The sequence below is a fragment of the Microcebus murinus genome, chromosome 17 (genome assembly GCF_040939455.1).
Source record: "Microcebus murinus isolate Inina chromosome 17, M.murinus_Inina_mat1.0, whole genome shotgun sequence".
Lineage (NCBI taxonomy): Eukaryota > Metazoa > Chordata > Mammalia > Primates > Cheirogaleidae > Microcebus > Microcebus murinus.
In genome coordinates, this window is record NC_134120.1 from 40,282,445 (window position 1) to 40,300,056 (window position 17,612).

The window sequence follows — 17,612 nt, forward strand, 5'->3', positions numbered from 1 at the left end:
GACATCAAGCAGTGCAGCTTGGTTCTCCTCTTCTTGATTCTGGGATGGACTCAAAACTTGCTTTAGTAACTAGAATATAGTGGAAATGATGTTTTGATACTTCTAAGTCTAGGCTTTAAGAGAACAGGAATTTTCCATTTTCTACTTTTTGGAAGCCAATTGGCAACTGCAAGAAGCTCAAGTCACAGGGAAATGCCATAAGAAGGAGAATCAAAGCACTCCTATTGACAGATCCCATTGAACACCAACTGCACCCCATGTGAGGAGCCATCCTTGATCTTTTAACTCAATTGATTCCCCAGATGATTTGAAGCAGAAGAACCACCCAGTTGAGTTTAGTCAACCCACAGAATTAGAAAAGAGAAAAAAATAGCTATTACTTTAAGCCACTTAAATGACTAGGCTTATTATGTAGCTCAAGAAAACTAAAATATAAACTGACAACATGTGACTTTAAATTTTCTTATTATCAGGAGGTCTTGAAATAGACATTCTAAAAATTCTGTTTCCCGCCTAAAATTTAAATATAAAACTATTTTGATATTTTTGAGAGGTCAAATGTGGGAGCTTCTTTATGAACAGTTTGTTATGATTCTCTGTGCATTGCCAGTACTGTAGGATATAACATGAAAGAAGAGATAGAAAGAAATGTCCATAAAATAAGACAAAAACTTTTGGCTGCTGTGAAAGCAGTTTTGTTGCCCAGTTTCCTGGAAAGTAGATAGTATATTTTCATGGATATAGTAGCAAAATATGTTTTGGGCTGGTGTCTTTTCTAATATAATCAGCACACTTATTACTAAGATGAATCAAAGTTATATGTCAAAATTCAGAATTATTTCATCTGTTTTAGTCAAGGAATAATGAGCAGGAAAAAACCCTCAAATGTTACAATGGCCTGAGTTTTTTGCAGAAATATTACATACAAATAAAGTATTATTCAAAGCTTATAATAGTTATTGTAGTTAAAATTACTAATTTACTGGAAGAACATGAGCAAGAAGAAGTTATGCTATGTGGAACACAGAACATTTTGGATGACACCAGGAAATTATAAAATAGCCCAACATTAACTAAATAGAACTGAAAACATCCATCTAATTCTGTTACACTATGCATGATATTATAAAATAACATGACTTTGAAAATTCTAGTGTGATTTTTAAGAGATTGAGAGAGTCAATATTAAGTTAATATCAGGTCCACAAAAAGGAAACAGGGTCAAACTAGACTTATGATCATTTCCTTTAGATTTGCTGTATACACTGAATTTACTTACTTAAACAATTTGTCAGCCTCATGTGTAAGTCATTTCTGACATAGACTAGCAGAACATTGGCATGAAACATCTGATCCTAAAATCTTTTGGCTCATAGTTCAGGTGGAGAGATAAGTGAAGGTTACCAAAGCAATAAATTATCATTAAGCCAGGGGGAATGTGAATCTAAACAACAACAAAAAAGGCATTTTTGTAGTGAGCATAGTGAAGGGCTTTATGGCATAGATGAGATATGGTAGAATAAACAAACAGCAGCCCATCCATTTGGGCAGTGCTATATTTGGAGAAAATTATCAAAGAGCTTGTGAGAAAAAATTGGCAGGGCTGTTCAAAGGGCCTCCAAACCACTGTTCAGTGTAAATTTAAGATAAAAGATTATGTTTAGCTTGGCTAATCAAAATTTTTAAAATGTACAAACATTTTGACCCATATCTTCTATTTTAAGAAATTTACCCTAAAGATATACAGGCAAAAACTTTTTAGGATGCCTGCATAAAGGCATTTATTGCAACATTTTGTAATAACATTTAAAAAAAATCATAACAAAGTGTTTATTAGTAAAGAAGTTTAAAAATAAATTATAGTGTGCATATATAAAATGGAACAATATAGATCCTAAAATAATGAGGTAAAGTTATGTGTGTTAATATGCAAAGATATATGAGATATTAATTTTAAGGGGAAACGCAAAGAACATAGAATATAATCCTTTGTTAGGAGAATAGGGAAATGCAAATTAAAACCACAATGAGATACCACCTTACCCCTGTTAGAATGGCTTTTATTAAAATGTCCAAAAACAATAGATGCAGGCAAGGATAAGGAGAGAAAGGAGCATTTATACACTGTTGGTGGGACTGCAAATTAATACAACGTCTATGGAAAAGAGTATGGAAATTTCTCAAAGAACTAAAAATAGACTTACTATTCTATCCAGCAATCCCACTACTAGATATTTACCCAAAGGAAAAGAAGTCATTTTATCAAAAAGACATGTGTACTTGAATGTTTATTGCAGCACAATCCACAATTGCAAAGATGTGGAATCAATCTAAGTGCCCATTAATTCATGTGTGAACTAACAAAATACTATATATATATATATATATATATATATATATATGTATACATACCATAGAGTACTACTCAGCCATAAAAAGAAATGAATCAATGTCTTCTGCAGCAATTTGGATGTAACTGGACGATGATCCTAAGTGAAGTATTTCAAAAATAGAAAAACAAATACCACATGTACTCTTTAATAATTTGGAACTAATTGATGAGCACACACAAGTACAGAAAGAAGTAAAAATGGTTAGAAATCCAGAAGGGAAGTCTGGAAAGATTTCAAGAAGCATGTGATTAGTAACAAATTTAACAGCACTAATTTAACACTTTAAATCAGCACTAATTTAACAAATATTTGTTAAATGGCCATAGGCATTTGTTAAATGCCTATGTTTTAGGCATTGTTGCAGCAATTATGAATATAATTAAAAGCAAGCCATGGTCCCCTCTTTATAGATTTTACTAGGAGGATGCACCAGAAATATAGGTGTATGAGGGAACACAGATCTTGAAGTAGAGAATCTCAGAAGACCAAACAGTGAATTCAGCTGCTCTAGGGAAAGTTAACAATCAGTAAGGAGCCAATAATTTGAAGACAAAGGAGGGACCACCGTTCTGGATATCTTTATAAGATCAAAGACCCTTTGATTTCTAATGTCGAGGTAGTAGGAAGATCACAAGCAGTAACTGAATTTATTCACTCATTTGTTGTTCACATAATTGACTATCTTCTATTAACCAGGAACCATACTAAACAGCTGTTTAGATTATTTGCTGTTGAGAAAAATAACAGCAAAAAACATTATAAATTCTATTTCTCCCTAAGAATGTTTTCAGAAACAAATTATGAGAATTATCAGCATTAATCAGGATATGATTATTCACCTGTTCAAAAAATCCTTAATACTTACTTAACACCTGGAGTATAATTTTCAAATGATTTAGCATAAATTTTATTGATTAGTATAGCCTTCTCCATTAATACCTCAAGCTAATCATTCTCCTATATTCTACATTTCTGTAGAATGCACTGTAATCTACCCTCTATGGATTCCATATGATCAAATGTAATGTCATTATGTTTAAAATAATAACAATTACCTTACGAAATAATTGTTGAATAACTATTGTATACCCCAAAGTGTGCTAAGCATTAAAGCTTCCAATCAAACCAAATAAAATTTATTCTTCAAGGTGTTTAGACATTGATCTGTAACACACATCTTCATATCTCAAAATATTTTTTAACCTGGCTCTTTCAATATGAAATTACCTTCACTAGAAATGCTGGAGACTTTCTTTCAAATGTGTAGATAAGTTGGAGAAAAAGAGAAAGAGAGAGAGAGAAAGAGAGGGGAAAAGGCAGCAGCCAGGCAGGAAGGAAGAAAGGAAGAAGAGAAGAAGGGACGATGAACCAAGATCTTTGTGAAACTACAGAGTTATGACAAGAAGATTTTAAGATTTGCAAATAATAATGTTTAGGCAGACTATGGAGTTTTAAATGAAGCAATTAAAGCCAGAAGACAAAGAATCATTTCTAAAATATGTTGGAGCAAAATAAATTTCAATCTAAAACTGTATATACTGTGATAATATATTTCAAGATCAAAGTTAAATAAAGACATTTCAGACATAGCAAAACTGCATTTACGACCAAGGGATTTCTAAAATTCTACTTCAGAAAGATAAAAAAAATGGGCGCAAAATAAAGCCTGAGATACAATGACTAGTAAACACTTTTGTGAGCCTAAAGAGCATGGACTGTATAAAACAAGACTAATAACATAAAATTAGGTTGGTTTGCAGTCACGAGGGAGCCCAAATGCTGAGATGCAAGAGAATGCATGATGGCAAGAGGCAACTATAATAATGTTGTTTTAAGATTCCTGAATTCTTTGAAATGTAGTAGTTTGGATTATGTTATAATTGAAGACAATTGTGCATTTTACAATGCTAAGTGTAACCAATAAAAGAATACGAATAGAATATTTGTCATGCAAAAACAAACAAAATTGAATAAAAGATATTCCATTTGTACAAAAGTATGTAAAAAGGGAGTAAAGAAGCACAATAAAAAAATACAAAATAGAAAGTACAAAATAGGAGTGTCAAACCTTGTTACGCTACCTCTACTGTTACTAGTCACAGTAAAGGTAATGTACCTGTACTCATCAATTAGACAGGTTTGTAGGCCGGATTAAAATTAAAGCAAAACTTTATTCTTATGCTATTCACAAAAGACATATAAAAATGAAATACAAAGAAAGATTAAAAGTAAGTGAATACAAAAGAGATGAAAAGCAGATACAAATAAACTGGTTGATAAATGTTAGACCAAACAGACTTCAAGAATACAGGTATTATTGGAGATAAAGAGCATTACTACACAATGATGAAAGTTTCAGTTCTCCGCAAAGACATAACCATTCTAAATGTGAATTCATATTGCCTTCAAATGTATAAAGTAAAACTTTAACAAAAATAAAGTCATTATAAAGATGTATATAGGACCAAAAAGATAATTTTCAGGACCTAGTACAAAATGAAAATGTGTGATGCCTAGTTCAAAAATTTTTAAGAATTTCAATTTTAGTGAGTGGTGAGAGGTATGGATTCTGTTTCAGTCTTCTACATGTGGTTATCCAATTTTCCCAGCGCCATTTATTGAATAGGGATTATTTTCCCTAGTGTATATTGTTATATATACACTGTTGTATACTGTCATGTATATATTGTTGTATATTGTGTGTATGTATATGTGTATATATAGATATATGTTTTACCACAAAACTATTTCAAAATTCTTGATCAGTTTTCATGACTAAGGTCATATTGAGTACATGCTACATTCCTGGCACTACCTAAATTATTTCTCACTTGTAACTCACACCATCATGTGAGTAGAAACTATTAAATACTTACAGTAATGAAAAAAACTGAGGCCCAGAAAGTGGAATAACTTGCTCAAAGTCACCCAGTACATTGTTTGTATTCAATTAAAGGTCTTCCTGACTTCAGTGTCCAATATTGTAAATACAGGAAAGACTTCTGGGTGAAAATACAAATTCACAAAAGGATTTTAATTTGATATTTTTAAAATTATTGTTTTCTATTTGGTGGATCCTACATCTGGATAATCCTATCATCTGTCATGAAAAATTATCTGTAATTTTATCAGTCACAATTTGGCAGTTAACCAAGATAACATTATGTAAATAGCAAACATTTAGCAATCAAAGTACTAAATAAAATGTTAAGAACCCAAAAATAGAATTAGAAAATGTGCTTTGAGTTTCAAGGTAAAGCTGTGGATCATCGAAAACTAACGTTATACATTATGTTTTGATCTTTCAGTGAAGCATTTAAAATAATGTGTGACATGATATTATTGAGAAAAACACATAGAGTTATTTATTTTACTATTTGTAGGGTTACCATACAGCAGACTTCGATTTTTCCCTAGAGGGTGTATTATCTTTTTTCTTATTCACCTTCTGAACAGTTCTTTCTTCAACATCTTTTTGACAAAAATTCCTATGTTGTTAGTTCATACTCTCAGTTTCTTCACTGCCAGAGATACCTTACAAATCACAGTGGAAGTCAGATTTACTCACTTGTGCGATACTGCATAGCACAGCTTTGAATCTAAGAAGCCGTTCACCAGTTGTGTGACAGTAGTGTTCACCTCTCAGTATTTCTCATGTGTTTATTTGGGTTCTGGCCAAGATCCTAGTGCCCACACTGCACTCTGCAGCACTGAGGGCCGCCATAGGTCTGGGCTGTTGCCTGGCACTCTCAGGTTTGGGAGCAGAACACCCATGCAAAATACTAATTCATCTTCTGGGGACTCTACTTCTATATGTGTCTTGAGCATCATTATGGGATGCATATATTTTTTAAGTGTTTATGGTGTTTTTATTTTTTTTTCTAGTTTCCATGTTATACTATTCCCAAGACATGCTATTTAATACTTTATAAGAGTCTATGTAAATTGTAAGATATTTTTTAGGTTAAACAGTTAAGAGAAGAACCAGACTTGAACTGTGATCTCCTAGCAACCTTACCTTAATGCACAGAATATTGTGTGGCCAAATTAGTTATTTTGCCTACCTCTTCAAGCAGTCTAAGGTCCTCATGATTACTTGACCTTAGAGACTGAAATTGATTGCGCAAACAGCTGAAATTTTTCAGTCATTCTGCCTGCAAGCTAGACTATGACTTATTACTATAGTCATAAATGCTGTAGGTCCAAACAGTTCACAAATAATCAACTGTTTTTCCAGTAGCAAATATTTATGATGGTTAGACAGTGAAACTATCTAGTGTCTAAGTGCCTGTGTTGTGTAGAACACCAGACAGGACACTACTATGCAAATCTTAGAGAGATGGGTAAGAAAAATATAGAGAAGACACAATCCCTATCTTTCAGAATCTTAGAGTGTAATCCCATTGACAGCTAGCTATATCAGTCTATTTTACCAAGTAGCCCCAGAACAACTTATCTATCTTTATATCATTCCCATGATTCCGAAGCTTCGCCTGTTACATTTACCTAAATAAAAAAGTGTCAATAACTGGAGTCTTTATGCATCATATGTGTGTGTTTACACAGGGCCCCACACTGTCATAAATGATGTGTGGTTACACTAACATCACTCTTTTTATTTTTTGAGATCTTGAGTTTAAGAGTTCATACCATGCAGTTGAAAATTAGATTGACTCAAATGTAAATAATGCACACTTACTTTTTGCTTTTGTGCTTTTGTCAGTCAAATTTTATAAAGCATGCATTCACAATAGACTTTTAGGAAATTAAACTTAAATAACTAAATAAAATATGTGTTCAATTAAAGTTACTAACTGATTAATTCTGTGGGAAAACAGGCTAATAATAGTTTTATGCCAACTATCAGATGAGCATTGATATTGGAGTTGGTTGGTAAACACTTAAGACTTACCAATTTACCTATTATTATGTGGTAAACATTTAGAGCAAACACATTTTTAAACATAATAATAATTCACAGATGGACTGAAACAGAGGCTCCAGTAGATTGCATTTGGCTAAGAATCACATGTTGATTGCAATTCTAAGGTTTATGGATGTTTTATAAGTTTTCTTAATTTATATATAGATTGGCTGCTTCTATTAATATATTTGTGTTACAATTACAATTTGTTAAAAACAAGAGCCATGGAGTACAAAAAGGATAACAAAGAGGATATTCAAAGTCAATTTCCTTCCCATTGAGTCTACAATAGATCAGTAGGATAAATTAAGGGAAACTAATTTATAATAATCTATATATTTACATTATTCAAGACATTTCCTTAGTCTCCAACACAGGAGATAATTAGATATACAGCATTATAAATTCCACCTCTATAAGTAGCCTCTCCTATCTCTATTTTTCTACTGAAACAGAAGATTCATCCAAACAAGGTAGGATGAAACTACTGCCAAGGGACTGATTTTGTCTGTGAGATCTTAGGGCCTGAATACTAGATACTGAGAATGCTGCATAGTATAACTGTGTCTCATTGATTTCTTGCCTACTAGATCTGTCAGTACTGACAGAGGGGGTTTGAAGTCTCCAACTACAATCGTGGATTCATCTGTTTCTCCTTGTACTTCTATTGTTTTTTGTCTCATGTATTTTGACATTCTGCTGTTTGGGGGCACGCATGTTACCAATTTTTATGTCTTGTTGAACAATTGTCTTTTATCATTAAGCAATTTCCCTATTTTTTCATGATAGGTTTTCTTGCTCTGAAGTTGACTTTGTCTGAAATTAATATAGCTACTTTAGCTTTGTTTTTATTAAGTGATGACATGGTATCACTTTTCCATTTATTGCCTTCTCTGATTTTAATTGAATATTTTATATGATTCTATTTTCTCTCAGTATATAAAATAGGCTCTTTTTTAGTTTTGATTTTTAGTGGTTCCCCTAGAATTTGCAATAGACATGTGCAGTTAATGTATGTTTGCCTTGATATACCGTTTCACAGGTAATGCAGGTACTGTATGACATCTCAATCCTTAAAATAGTGCTGTTGTCCATTTCACATATCCATATCATATAATTCCCCAACATATTATTGCTCTGAACAGTCACCTAGTAGATCAGGTAAGACTAAGAAAAATAAAAATGTTATAATATCTTCATTTATTTATTCTCTGATACTGTTCCTTTCTTTATATAGATCCTTGTTTCTGATCTATTTCATTTTCCTTCTCTCAGAACGTATTTTAACCCTTTGCACTCACTTGGTTTTTTCTCATTATCCACTCGACATTATCCACACTCGACATCTGAGTGCAAAGGGTTAACATTTCTTTCAAGGCAGGTCTGCTGGCCAGAAATTACCTTAGTTTCTGTTTGTCTGAGAAAATCTTATATTTCTATTCACTTTCAAGGATAATTTCAATGAATAAAGTTCTAAGTTGGTGGAGTTCTTCTTTTAATGCTTTAAATATTTTATTCCACTCCCTTCTGCTTTTATGGTTTCTATCAAGAAGTCTGATACTATTCTTATCCTTATTCCTCTAGGGGTAAGGTGTTTTATCCTCTTGATTTTTTAAGTAATTTATTTTTTATTTTGGTTTGGTTTCTGTCTTTAATTTTGGAGAACTCTCAGACATTATTACTTTAAATGTTTTTTCCACTCCTTCCTATTTGTTTCACCTTCTGGTATCCTCATTATAGGTATGTTCCATCTTCTGTAATTCTTTCATGCTGCTTCTGGGGTTTTTCCCCATTCTGTTTTCTGTTTAGTGTTTCAGTTTGGGAAGCTTTTATTTACATATCTTCAAGCTCCTTGATCTTTCTTTGGCTATGTCCAGCCTACTAATGAGCCCACCAAAGCCATTCTTCATGTCTGTCACTGTTTTTGATTTTCATCTTCTTCTTTTGATTCTTTATAGAGTTTCATCTCTCTTTGTATTACCCATCAGTTTTTGCATAGTGTGCGTTTTGTCAAATAAATACCTTAACATAGTAATCATAGTTGTTTTGAAATTCCTGATCTGATCATTCCAATATATCTTCCATGTCTGAATCTAGTTTTATTGTTTGCTGTGTCTCATCAGATTGTGTTTTTCTTGCCTTTTATCATGTTCATATTTTTTGTTGAAAGTTAGAAATATTGTATTGAGTAATAGGAACTAAAGAAGCTAGGCTGTAAGTGTGAGGTGTTAAGTTTATCTGGCTAGGAGTCAGGCTTGATTTACTGTGAGCTGTGAGCTATATGTGTCAGAGGCTTCGGTTTCTCTAATGTCCTTATTTTTGTCTCCCCTGTCATCTTTGGGTTTTACCTAAACAGAACCTGAGTCTTACAGTTCTTTCACATATAAATCTATTGTAATCTTATAGAAGCTATGTTGGCATGGGAGTAAGGGGTGGTGAGATATTAGATCTCAGTCTTTTAGTGGGTGTGTGTACCTGGACTGTGACTTTTATAAGTGCTCCTCAGAATTCTCCTCTCTTCTTTGGGTAAGACAAAAAGACAAACAGGGGCTGAGGTTGGATAATTTACCTTCTTTCATGTCAGAAGTCATCAGGCTCTAACAAAGTCTTTTGCCTTGCTTCATGTGCCTGTGTTGTACACAATGCTCTGAGCTTTTGACAAAATTGTTATGTTTTTCTCCCTCTGGTCAAACATGAGTGAGTTTTTCTCTGGTCTTGACCTGAGAATCTAGAGGGGGCTCCTAGAGACAAAATTTAGGAAAATGCAGGAGTCTCGTTGGGGTGGGCCATTGGGGGAGATTTTAACTCCCAAGCTAATTCATACACACCTTTGAGAATTCTTTGATGTTACTGTTTAAGTGTCCCAATGACTTCTGCTTTTGGTAAGTCAATCTGTATTTGATACATTCACCTGTTTCTCCAGTTTTCAGAGACATATTTGTCTTGCGGTCTCAATTTTCTAACAGATCTAAGAACAATCATCATTTTGGGCTTGTTCAGATATTTTCTTGTTATGAGAATGCGAGTTATGACTTGCAAGCTCTTCATGGGTTAGAGTGGAAATTTGAAGTTGTATTATTGTGTCTGAAAGTTATTTTCTCCAAAATGTCACACTCTTCCATTCTACCCATATCAATGATTATTTACCATGAGAATTGGGAATTTGCAGTCTATTTAATGAATGAAGAATAATTTTGACTATTTCATTCCTCACAATAACACAAAACTGAAGTTATTATTCATCATAATAACTCTGAATACTCATACAGAATAAAAACCTGGTTATACATACACATACATACTTATGCACACACATAAAATCAGTTCAAAAGAGTGAGGTCCAGCATGTAGTTTACACTTGCCTAAATAGAGAAACTCAGAACACTGAAGAAAATAATGATCAGAATTCATTAAAACATATCAAGTATATTTTAAAGGTTATAAAGTTATCAATAAAAAATGAAAGAGAGCTGAAAAAATTGGTGGGGAGTAAGGAGGAAAGAGAAGGGAAAGCGAGAAGAGAAAAACTCAGTTGGAGATTACTAGGGACACCAATGGGTAATCATGAACATTTATAAAAAAATAAGTATGTGTAAGCATCTATTTTGACTTTCCAGGATTAGCAATATTTTAGGCTAACAAAATAGCTTTAGTAAATGGAAGAAATTTCTTCTATGTATTAGTAGAATATTTCAAGAAAATAAATAAAGAATAAAAAATAGAGTTAGAAAAGTATCACTTTGCAATTTCTAATAAAATAACTGCTTCAAGGACCCAAGCAATGAATGGTCATTAATGGATGAAATGGTCACCATTGGGTGAAATTTTGATTAAAAAATGGTGCCCTATTTACCTTCCTATAAGAAAAGGTCTCCTTTAAAATGCTAATTTAGCAAATATTTATTGAGTAACTAGTAGCCTTTTTTATTGATGGTGATGATGAGTAAAATATGCATATAAATGGCACACAAGCTCTCCTACCTTAGAGAAATATTACTATACTACTCAAATAAATGAGTATTTCCATTTCAGTGAAAGTTCATTGGAGTTAGCAAAACTATAGTTTATTTTGACCATTTAAGTGATTAAATTATTATTAATTAAAATTATCTAAGATAAGACATTGAGATAAGCAAGTGGGTCTTGCTACTAAAATTATTGCCATGTTCATTCATTAAAAGCATGGACCTTCTTTTAATCTAGGTATAGCAAAATTTTTTTTAAATTTTGTTATTTAAATGGATGGTACAATTGACTGGAACTAGTTCAATGTAAATAGCTTTAAAGTAGCTTACCTAGACAGTTTTTATTTTTAAAAAATCTAATGTGGAAGAACAGAATTTCCCCAAAGAATGCCATAATATTTTCATCTTAACTTAAAATGTGTATAACCAATTGATTATGTGGCTCATTAGAACTTTTAATAAACAATAAAATAATTAGTGAGTGCTGGAGAAATTTCAGTCACATATTTATACAATATTAGCATATAATGGTTTAATGGTGCTCCATGAGCTGAGTATCAAATACCTATTTTTAAATGGTGTAATCACAGTTTTATGAAACAGATTCTAATGACACTAATCAATTGTGTGCATGCTGGTTGGATTATTTTAAGAGCTATTATAAACACACATATACTGATAATTCAGGCAAAGGAAATTTGGTAACATAAAAGGCCTAGAAAATCTCAAAAAAGACATGTTATTATGATATAAAGCTAAAATTCTCAGTACTCTATTTACAACTCCTCGGATATTATTTTGAATTGGACTTATAATGCCATGAAGTAGAAAAATATTGTTTGTCTAATCATAGTTTTTTCTGAAATATTTGCCATATCACTTTGATGTTATATTCTGTGGCTTTACATTTAAAAACTATACACCATCAATCAATACAGCTTACTCAATTTACCTGTGACACAAATGGAAATGTCTTACTGACTGATGGATGTAGATTTGTCAAATCTTCTTGCTTCTATTTATAGGGGATCCAATAAATCAAAATTTGAGTTTCACCAATTTTTATATAATTTGGACAATGAATAGTTAGAGCTTGTGTCTTTGGACATGAATCAAGTTTGGCTTAAGAAATTTTAAACATAAAAATGGCATAAGGTACCCACATATTTCAACAAACTTAGCAGGCATTAATTGAACACTTTTACTGGGGAATGCCTCTGCTAAAAACGTATACTAAATTTTCTCACGATTTTATTTTCATGATTTTAAAATAATTAAATTCAGTTCTATAAATAATATAGCAGAATTCCCTGGTAGATGATATTCAGGTTTTGGAATTAGCCAAACGCACAGGTTTTGATAATTAATAGCTCTTAACCTTGGAAATAATAGAGTCTCTTTCAGACTCAGTTTCTTCATCAGAAAATCTGGGTTATTAATAGTCCCTAACTGGTATGGCTATCATGAGGATTACTTACATGTGCTTAATGAATATAAAGTATCTATCACAGTGACTGGTATAGTAAACCCTCAGAGATATTATGGCTTATTATATGATTTGATGCTGTTATCTTTACACACTTTCTAAAGAGCAGGACAAATAAGGTATGAAGCAAAATGCACAATAAAATCTTTTCTATCAAGCATTAGCACCCTTATATAAAAATGGTTCAAGTGAGAAAATCCACAATTGAATTTTCACCCACTTAATTTATTATGCCCTCATGTGGACTGGCTATTTAACCCTGCAGAGGTACCAGCCAAATGACTGAATTCATGCCCAGGTTCCAAGAGGGGAAGAATGCATCATTCATTACTAAGAATGATGACACGCAGCCACTTATCCCAACTCTTACTATCTCTTTACTATTCCACACAATGGAACACGAGTCACTTCGAAGTTTAAACCTCCCTCCCCCTGAGGATCTTATTCACCATTCCTGGCAGAAATACCATGCAACTAAAAGTGCTGGGGGAGCTTGCTTGGAAGAGAGAGATGAATTCCAACTGGTTAGATTGGGAAATGCTGCTTAAAGATGTGACTCATCTCACACTTTGAACAAGGGCAGGATTTCAAAAGAAGATAATAGGTGGGAAAAGAAAAATTCACATTGGGGAGAATATTTTGAGTAAGGGAAAGAAGACAGTATTTATGAGAATGGGGAAAGAATTTCAGTATAGCTAAATGTTAGAAATGATGAGAGATGGGGAAACAAAGGCTAGAAAATTAAGTTTTAGGAGATTTGGGAATTTCTGTATTTGATTAATAGTAGAGTATATTGGAAAGATTTCCATCAGCAATGATAAGTCCCTCAGAAAGTAGGAGATCTATGGTCGCCTGTTCTCCACCAGAACGTACACTCCACAATAACATCAAATGGTTAATTTATACCCCAGAGTAAATGAACTCACCATATTACTTTAATTGGGAAATGAAAGCTCCATTTGCCTGTTAAGATAAAAACGTTATGAAAAGAATTTTTGTTTAATCGAAGACTTTCACAAACTAATAGCTAATATTTCTGAGATTTGTATGCAATCTGTGTATTGTCTTAAGAATTGTTACACATATTATCTTATTTGGTTCTTACAATAACCCCATGAAGCCTTATTTTTATTCTATCTTCAGCTGAATAAACTGAGGTTTAGAGAGATAATCTAACTTTCCAAAAGTTATCAGCTAATAGTTGCAAAACCATACTTCAAACTTGACTTTGTGAGAAGCCAGAGCCTTTTGCCCATTACGTTTATTATCTACTAGAGATTTTTCATTAGAGGTTTGTTTACAAGTGCACTAAATAGTTTGGGTTTAAATATTTATAAGCTCCTGTATCAGAACTAAGAGTCTGATAATTTTCACCAATTGGCATTTGCTACCTAACAGCTAATAAAAGTGTGGTGATATTAATTCTAAAGCTTTATAAACCTTTTCTCAATGTACTATGCAATAAGCAACAAACATCATTTTTAAATAAATTATTTTAAATAAATAATAATTTAAAGAAAAGTTGAAATGCTAGAAAGAGTTCTTTTCTCAATATCATTTAGATTCCCCTACTGGCAATATTTCACTTAATTTGTTTTCTCCCTCTCTCAACTCTATTATTATTATTATTATTATCATTAGAACCAAATGAAAGCAAGCCATGGATACAATGCATGATGCACTGTTCAAATACTCCTCTGTATATTTTCCAGAGACAAAGACACTCTTTTCTTAACCCTTAACTCATACAACATCACTATCCAAACCATACACTCCATTTAAATTTCAACAACTTTCACAAAAATATCTTTCTTTCTTTTCTGTTCTGGGATCCCATCCAAGAAATTGTATATCATGTTGATTTTATTTCCTCTAATCTGGCACAGTTTCACTGTCTTTCCTCTATGTTTCTTATCCTTGACAGTTATAAAGAGTACAGCCCATACATTTGTAGGATGACCTTTATATCTTTCTCATCATTCCAAAAATGCAGTCGTTCTCAACTGTGACAAATTTCTTCAAAGGGGTAATTTGGCTTGTCTGGAGACATTTCTTGGCTATCATAACTGTGGGGGCAGGAGTAGGTAATGTGACATTTAGTGGGTAGAAGCCAGAGATACTGCTAAACAGGACAGCTCCAACAATAAAAAATTATCTGGTCCACATGGCCAATGACACTGAGGTTGAGAAACCCTGTCTAGCATAATATTCATACACAAAACTTCAAGGAGAGTAAGAGAAAGAAAAATTATAATACAATTCCATTATAAACATAGATATGAAATTTAAAGTATAATGTCAGTAAATCAAATCCAAGGATAAATAAGATTTCATGACCAAGTTGAGTTTCTCCTAGAAGACCAAGGTTAATTTAACTTTAAGAAACATATAACTTCAAAACTAATAAAAAATATTTGTATGAGATTAACAACAGATCAGACACATTTAAAAAACATAGTAATGAACTGTAAAATAATTTGGGAGAAATTATCCAGAATGCAGCTCACACAGAAAAGAAAAAAGAGCTGGAAAATATTAAAAGATGTTAAGAACTATAGAAATAGAGGATGAAATGACAAGGCTTCACATATCTAATCAAAGTTTCAGAAAGAGAGAAAAGTTTTTGTGTGAAAATATAGTGGTTGAGAAGTTTCCAGAAATGATGAAAGACACTTACATTTAAGAATCCAAACAAATCCCAAAAAGGTTAAGTGAAAAGTAATTCACAGCTAAGCACTGAAGAACACCAAATAAAAGATCTCTAATAGCATCCTGAGAGAAAAAAAGAGGTAACCTTTCAGAGAGCAGCAATTAGACTGACTGCTGATTTCTTAACCACAACAATGGAACATTCAGTGTACTAAAAGAAAATGATTGTCAACCAAGAATTCAATAGATGGAAAGAAATCTTGTAAGTACACTGGCAAATCGGCAAATCGGGACAGTTTCAGTCAAACAAAAAAACACTTTACTAAAGAAGAAACTGAAATGGTAAATAAACATATGAAAAGATGCTCAGCCTCATTGGGAATTAGGAAAATATAAACCAAGAACAATGGAAAAAACCTTGGTATAATGCACTGGTTGAAGATAAATCAAAACTATCTGATCATGTATCAATGAAGATATAAAGAAAAAAAAAACAACGTTTATGCTTACTTGGTGAAGGATCAATATATGTAAACATTTGGGGAAAAAATTAGCATTATTTTATATATGTGAAGATATACATACTGCATGATCCTATAGTTAACTATGTTGATAAAATAGAAAAAAATCTTGCAGATGAGCACAAGTGGAAAAGTATGTTCATAGATATGCTATGATAAAAACAAAAAAATAGGAACATCCAAATTAAACATGAATAATAGAATGAATAAATGAATTCTGAGCTCTTCCTAAATGAAATAACAAACAACGGTGAAAATGAATGAATTATAGCTACATATAACATGACTGAATTCCAAAAAAATTTTATTGAGAAAAAACAAACATATAGAAAAATATCTGTGTATGTATGATTCCATTTAAATAAACTCCAAATAACAAAAAAAAATGTCCAATACATTACTATGGAATGCAAACATCTGCGGAAAAAACCATAAAGTAAAGCAAAAATATAATAAAGACAAAACTCAGGGTAGAAGTTACCTCTAAACAGGATGAGGGGCAAGATATGGCATCAGGGAGGGTACAGGTGATGACTTCAAATCTAATGGTATCATTTCTTGTTCTCAGATGTGTTGTGTGTATGTGGGCATTCATTATATTTTGATACTTTATACTATGAAATATAGTACAAACTTTATATCCATTTAATTTCTGTATAAATCCATTGATTTCTGTATAAAAATAGGTGATCTTTATTAAGCAATCCCTGGGCAAGGCTTTATATACGTAGTATTCCACTTGATTTTTATAATCCTGTCCTTGTTCTCCCTTCTCAAGACTCTCTTGGCTGAATTTTTTTTTTCTAATCCAGATAAATCTGAAAACGATCTTCTCACATCTCTTTAAAAATTTTGGTCACATCACAATTCACATTTCATCAGCTAAATTGATTTAGGGGGAATTGACATTCTTACATAATAAGTCTTCTCATGTTTCTATCAGAAAATGTCTGATTTCTTCTTTCCATTTAAATAAATGTATTGATACCTGTCCCTTTGATAAACTTTTCATTCCTCAGCTCTAATTCTAAAATAGCTGGATAGAAAAGACATGGAGTCCTCCTACATGTTGGCTGCTTGCATCAAATAAGTTGCTGCAACTTAATGTTTCTGACCGAAACTCTCCTCTTTGATCTCATGGAACTCTCACTTATGAGAAATAAATTCTTTGATCTTGTTGCAGAATGGAAAAATAGTTGGAATTGTCTCTTTATGGGGGATCCCAAAGATTTTTTGCACTGAGAGCAATGCCCCAGAGGGAGATTCAGAGTGAGAAAGATCCTTGGTTTCTGGAGCCAGCTCATCCTGGCTCACCAATTGTTCAATTTTCAGAAATTTTGCAAGCCAATCATTGAACACAGCCATTACTAAAAAATTACATTATGTTATGTTATAATTAAATTAATTATAAGTAAAGGCAATAATTATTTAAAAACTATCATTTTTCATTATTTTATTACATTTCATTATCATCTATGCTCTTGAGATTATTTCTGCTTATTGTGTCTGTGTAGGAGAAATGCTACATAACACTTGCCACTGTGCTTCTATTCCCCACTCTGTATTCAGTGATTTCATTATGTTTGTAATAAACTTGTATACTTTTTAATCTCTCTACCATTAATCATTTTTTAGTCTATTGAATCTGTCAGCTTCTGAAAGATGTCTTGAATT